Consider the following 7,222-nt stretch of genomic DNA (forward strand, 5'->3'; position numbering starts at 1 on the left):
CTGGTAGAAGGCCTCCCAGTTACTTGTTTCCATAGAGATGGTTTATTAAAGTATGGCATTAAGCTCATCAGTAAGCAGGAGACACCACCAGGTCTTTTTCCACGTGAGATCTGTGAAGAGGCCACCCCACTCACAATCAGAAAACATGTTTTGAAGTGCATTTTAGAGAAATAAAAACACCTATAATTGAATAAATGGATTTTATATAAGCTGAATTTCATACTGTGGAAAATTACGGGCCTACTAAATTAAACTAATAGCATCTCCGTGGTGGCAGGCCCCCAACCTGAAAAGTTACGCAGTGAACTTTTAAAGGTCCAGAAATCAGACTATAATCAGATTTTGGTGTGCATGTGAACAAGGCCTCAGGTGAATTTCAGTTAACCATGTAAATTGTTTTTTATCAAATCTATGCCCACATTTGCACATACACTACAGCAGAATAGGAAATAAATCCTCAACAAAATCTAGACTAGACTATGACTAAACCAGGACCAATCCAAGTCTACTTCTGGACTAAACCTGGGATCAAACCAAGACAAAGGCTAAAAGTAGTATACTGAAAGCCCTTTGTCTATTGTTGCTTTGATATTTTCCTATTCATTTTCGGATAAGAGCGTTTTACCTTGTGTTTAAATATAGTTATTTCCTGATCATGAATCCAGACCCGGAGCTCCACCCAAAACAGTGAGTCGATGATAACCACAACATGACACAACGTCTGCTGGAAACTACCTCTCACTTCTGGTTCTGACCGATTACACACAGGCAAAACTGATTTATACCAGAGCACACACACTGTCAGAAAGTGTTAGGTTTTACAATGTACCACCAGCATAGGCTTGTATGTTGCAAAAACATACCAGCTTACATGCAAAGTCTAAATCTTCATTGACCAAACTTTTGGCTCCTTGGTGAGATTCAAATCTTTTTGCTTGGTTCATGTCAAAGAGCTGTTCAAAAGACTGACTCTTTTTATGTTTAATCATATGACCAAGCCAGTGTGAGAACTAAGCACTCATTTTAAACTAATCACAGAGAGAAATGACCAAGGCAAAGATTTGTTTAAATGGTTCAAACTGAGAGTGTTGACCCTTTGAAATTAAGAAATTTGAAATAAAATATTGCACTATAATAATTATTCAAAAATTATTCATTATTAAATGCAATTACATTTTTTTTCTCTTTTCTTTTTCAGCACAAAGCTCCTTTTGCCTCCTTTGATTCTGTGTTACTTCTTGTGTTGGTTCTGCATTAATTTGTATTAAAAATGCATAAAAATTTGAAAGAAAAACATTTGGTTCTTTAAAAAATTAGATCCAGATCCAACCGCTGGATGTTGAAACCACTCGAAGGAACTGACTCATGAACGCCACATCACAAGTGTGATCCTGTGTCTGACATACTGTTAATGTCAAGTGAACATTTTGTCTTCATAGTTAATTTGACAAAAACTAAAATCATTTCTGACAGTTTGAGTGAGTTGACAATAGGTAAAGCAATAGATAGAATAGATAACGTACTACTGACCATGGCATGAACCTAACCCAAGATCTACTATGGTTATCCTTTGCTTCTGACAGGTTGCCCTTGACATTTGAAGGATGTGTCAATTTTCCTTCTGATAATGAACTCCCTTGACCTTTAACCTTAAAGGCTATATGAAGAGATCAACAACAGCAGAGCATCTCCAAAGCTGTAGCTCTGGAGATGCTCTGGAGGTGTTCTTCTTGGTCAGCAGCGCACAGTATCTACAGCTGCATTCACAATTGTCCTGGTTTGGACCTGGTTTGGGCCCAGTTTAGTCCTGATATAGACTCTGTTTGTTTGATTTAAACTTGGTCTAGTCCTGGTTTAGTCCCAGTTATTAGTTTCAGATTTGCTGTGGTATGTGCAAATTTGAACCGTATGAAAGTGTTTAAATAGACCAGTGAAGTTTAAATTGCCTGTGCCTCAGTGGCTTATTCATAGGCTGTACTGTAAATATAAATGGACATCCACATATCAGCAGCCACATATCAAACAGGAAGTGATGATGGGGCTCTTCCGGCTCCATCGACTGACTTTAAATTAAAAAATGGTCACTCCTCTCTCTGTAACTTCTGCAGTGAGCCTTATCATTTTGGTCTTAAAATGTTTGTATTAACACACTCTACAGGATCCTGTTGTTTTTATTTTGCTGATTTATCTGTAAATCAATTCTCATTCCTAATATGCAGCTTGGCTCCAAATTCGCCCCTGTAACCGTTGGCATTGTGAGCTTCATTTGACTGGAGCTGCACACTATGTTTGACGTCACCCTCCCTTAGTCCACTTCTTTATACAGTCTATGAGCTTATTAGTCAGGTTGTCATAATGTTATGGCTCATTAATATACTTTAAATTATGATAAAATTACAAAATCCAAGATAAATATTAATATTCTTAGGTGAAGATGTATTGACAGTGTTTACTCTGATTGGAGTAAACACTGTGATACTTTCACAGTTTGCTCAATGCTTTCATACAAGACTGGACTTGTACATTGTTAAACCTGATGATCGGTGCTTACAGCAGGAGGAGGAGGCTGGCCTGAGTCCCACTATTATCACACAGGAATTCCATATGAGCTTTGGGATAGGGAATGTCAAATGCACTTTGGATGATGGGAGACACCCAACCAGGCTGTTTTCACAAAGTTTGGGAGGATGGGAAAGATAAGGCATATTTATTTTTTGTCAGTATAGATAGTTTAAGAAAAGAAAGAAGTTCACATGCTGATAAGATAAACACAGAATATGGTACTCAAAGCAACAACTACTGTTACTGCTTAAAGGTGCACTGTGTAACTTTTCTGGTGGGTGGTCCATTACCTGTTTGTCTTCATAGAGATATTACAACTTTTTCTGGAACAAGCTACAATATTATTTACCTGATTTATCTTGCATTTAACCAATTATGGGTGCTTTTATTGAAGAAAAAAAAAAAAAGCATTCTCACCATATATGAACAGCGTCACAACTTGACAGATCTGACCTGTAACTAGACCTGGTGGTGTCACTTGCTTGTTTCCTTGGAGATAGATAAGCTAAATTTCATACTGTGGAACATTTCTTTCAAAGCAATAACATCTCCACTGACCAAAGCACGTGGCAGACCCTCAGAAAAGTTACTAGTACACTTTTAAATATAACAACACTATTATTATACAACCTTGACTGAAGAATGCAAGTATCCTTTATTTTAAAAAAATACTAGAGTAAAAGTATTCAAGTTTCCAGCAATGACTAATTTGTCTCTTGGGGAAAATGTGGTATTGGTTAAACTTGAAACCTAAACCTTGCTCAACATACCTTTTAAATGACACCATCTACAAAAGCCCTTAGAGATAACCTATAGCTCTGTAATAGGATTGAGTACAAGTAATGAAAATATTAAACTCATATGAGGCATGGTGAGACAAAGTCAGAATCTCAGAAGTTTGCATCAACGACTACAGTATACAGCCTGTAAAATGACTTCTTTCTGATACAGTCTTGAAATGTGAGCTAAGAAATGGTCATAGGTTCTTAAGTCATGTCTTTGGTCAGGGCAGGTCATATATTTACATGTGTTTGCATTCCCTAACTCTGTCTCTTTGCTGGACTAATCCTTCAGACAGAGGCCTCGCTGAACGCACTGGTCTGGAGTCTGTCCCAAGAATTACAAACCCATTCTTCTGGGCCTGTTAAGTGTTAGTCAAGGCGAGGCAAGTTTATTTGTATAGCACGATTTGTACGCAAAGTAATTCAAAGTGCTTTACAGAATAAGAAAGACGTTAAAATCGCAATACAAACAAATCAATACATAAATAATCATCATAAAATTAACTTTAAAATAGAAGAGAGGAAAATGTGGAATAAATATCTTTCAGTCATATGCACAGCTAGAACCCGGATTCTCCAAAAATAAACATGCACAAATTAAATTACTTTTTGTCAGTTACGGGGAAACAGAGAAAGGGTTATGTTATGGACATAAAAGATTAAATGAATATTTAGTTTGAGGTTTATAAACTTTGTCATAAACATGTTTAAATCAGACTAAAAGAAGTGGACTAAGGGAGTGTGATGTCACCAATAGCAAGTCAAGTGAAGCTCATGAGGCCATCAGTTAAAGGAGAGAATATTAAGTTCCATATTAGGAATTATAATATATTTATGGACAAAATAGCTAAATAAAAACAGCAAGATCATGTAGAGTGAGTTAATACAAACATTTTAAGACCAAAGTTAGGAGCCTGACAGCAGTAGTTACCGTAAGTTACATAGAGAGGGGTGACACTTCTTCAATACAAAGTCAATTGAAGCTGACTTATGGCCATACTGTTCCAGGCACATCTCCATGGAGACAAGCAGGGGACGGACCCTCCAGCAGAGCAAGTTACATAGTACAGCTTTAAAAACAAGAGCATATGTGTTAAAACTCTGAACAGAAAAATGGATGGAAAAAAAGATTAGCCAACTTTGCATCTTTTAAGTTTATGGGAAAATTGAAAGACAGTGGTAATGGTTAGTCTGCCTCACAGACTTTTGATATTTCAGTATTTATTGGTCCAGACTTTGTCCCATTTCTCAGTCTTCCTCCTTCTGTATATTTAAGTTGGGTTGGTTTGTGCTGCTGCTGTGGGAACATTCAGCCTTGTCTTTCCATGAGTCTCTGTTGACAATAGGTGTGGACCTCTCCTCCACATGTCCTGTTTTCCTCTCCTCTGTGTTTATCTCACCTTTATCAAGCCAATCTAGGGCTTAACCATCTCACAGACTGATGCTTCACACCCAAGAGAAAGTATACAGTCACTTCAAAATAAAAGTAAAAATACAGCGCTTAATAAATTAAAAACTATTATCTGTATGTTTATTTGATTTTCTTAGTAGATGGCAGATGTGAAACCTGCTGTAGTGGTGATATGTGTGAATAAAACTGGGCAGGGCCAGCCAATTTAAATACAGATGGTCGTTTTAAAGGTGCACTGTGTAACATTAGTGGAGGGTCTGCTACCATCTAGCCTGATTCATCCGTTGGTTTCACTTAATGGAAACTGTCTGACCTTGCAGCATTGGATTTGTTCACTCGACGGTAGGCAGGTATTTTTTTTATTTAACCAATTGCTGCTATTTGGTCATGATGTATGTAATCTGCCAAATCCTGTAGGAAGAAGGGCAATAAAGTCTTTCACCTTGATAAAATTCACCAAAAACATTTTCTTTGTTATGACTTTAAATCCTCAATCTCAGGAATTGTGGCCAACACAGAATGTCTGACTTCGTCTACATCCATCTCGACCGCTTTGTTTGCTGTTGTGCTCTTCCACAAAAGGGACCCAGACAGGCGCTTGAGTCTGACGTCATCGCTTCATAGCTCTTCACTGATTGGCTGATGCACGGTCTACAACTTCCGGGGTTCTTGAAAACCGTCTAGTGTATTCCGATTTCTCACCTAGTCACTGGAGAGAAACTAAACTGAGCGAAGGCACAAGGTGGCGCCGGCCTGACTAACCACCATCTATCACAAGGGAGACAAGCAGGTCACAGCACTACGCTACATTACAGTTCAGATCTGTGGAGAGTCACCCCTATTCACCTAAAGAATTATTGTATTTTTGAGCAATAGAAACACATGTAATGAATAAATGCGAGATGGAAAGGTTTAATGTCATACCATGGAACATTCCAAGCAAATCAATATCATCTCCTTGGAGACAAGTAGGTAGCGGACCCTCCTCCTTTTAACTAAAATCCACTGCATGACAATACATGCTTTCTCAAACATGCATAAATAAATCAAAATATAACACAGAAAAAGCTAATGCTGAGGGAAAACCATAATCAGATTCCATCACTGTATGCATCCGCTAATGAATATAATAAACAAGGGGGAATATATGGTAGCAAGAACAACTGTCTAACTGTCTTGTCTGACAGTTTGTCCTTGTCTGTTTGAATGAAGACTCATGGCAGATGCCCAAAGCCAGATGTGGCAGTGACCTCTGAGGACCTCCCCGATTCAGTAACACGAACAACAACTAAAGAGAAAGACAGAAAGATATAGAGGGGGAAAGAGAGAGAAAGAAGGTGTTAATACATTACTTATATTAATAATCTGTTGTGTGAGTAAAATGAGACTTTTTGTGTTTCGTTTGAGCTTTTTTTCCATGGACAATTCTCATTCACAAACACTGAAATCCACATATGTTTTCAGTCTTGTTCAATATATGTGAAGGAGGGGATTTTCTTTTCATGTTTACAAATGATGTAGATGTAATCCTATACTTGCCTATGCGTTCTTTTCTGTCATTCACTCAATATATGGATCTTTATATCTTGAAGGCAACGTCTGTATTTAAAAGCAGACCTGGCAAAGTCTATTCATGCTCTCACTCCTCAAAGGTTTTCTCCCATAATCAGTTCTTCTGTGTAGCTTCTTCTTTTGCTCTCGAGGCTCCCATTTGTATGCATAATTTAAAAATGCATATAACAGGAATAATGAGTTGTCTTGTGTGCAGTGAATGCAAGCAGAGGTGCAGATTAAATTTTCTTTTTGATTACTTTGGTGAAGCAGAGGAGTCCGGGGTCTTTGTGTTAATAAAGAGCAAAGATGATATTTTCAGGGAAGAGAGAGTATCCTGTCTGAATTTCAAGTCCACATTGATTCAAGCTTCGCTGACTTAATCCTGCGACCAATGCTTGCTGAATACAGAAACCTCCTCTCTCTGTCTCACATACAGTTTTACAGAGTTTTTGATATCATGTGGTACTTCAATCTCTCACAAGGTGCTGAGGGAGTTGTGTCCAGCCCTAGCAGAAGCTGAGTCTGCCTAAACTAGTAATAAAACTAGTAATAGCATGTTAGGTGAATATGGGAGACCTTGGACACAACTTAAAGGTGCACTGCACTACTTTTCTAGTGGAGATTCTGCCACACTCCATGGAGATGTCATTACTTTGCCTGGAATTCCTCAAAAATAGAATCATTCCTTCTATGAATAGGAGCGACTCTCCACAGATCTGACTTGTTATGTAAATAAGTGCTGTAACCTGCTTGACAAACTGATAACACTTCCATGGAGACAAGCAGGTGGCGGACCCTAAATAAGAAATGTCATGTAGTGCACCTAGTGAAGCAATGTGTCTTTGTAGTTGCGTTTCCATCATCTTGTTTTAATGCGCATTTTGAAGACTTGGCTAAGGTAACATTAGATGGA

This window comes from Boleophthalmus pectinirostris, unplaced genomic scaffold, assembly GCF_026225935.1.
Source record: "Boleophthalmus pectinirostris isolate CB_2022bp ecotype Guang Dong unplaced genomic scaffold, ASM2622593v1 HiC_scaffold_10, whole genome shotgun sequence".
NCBI classification, from domain to species: Eukaryota; Metazoa; Chordata; class Actinopteri; order Gobiiformes; family Gobiidae; genus Boleophthalmus; species Boleophthalmus pectinirostris.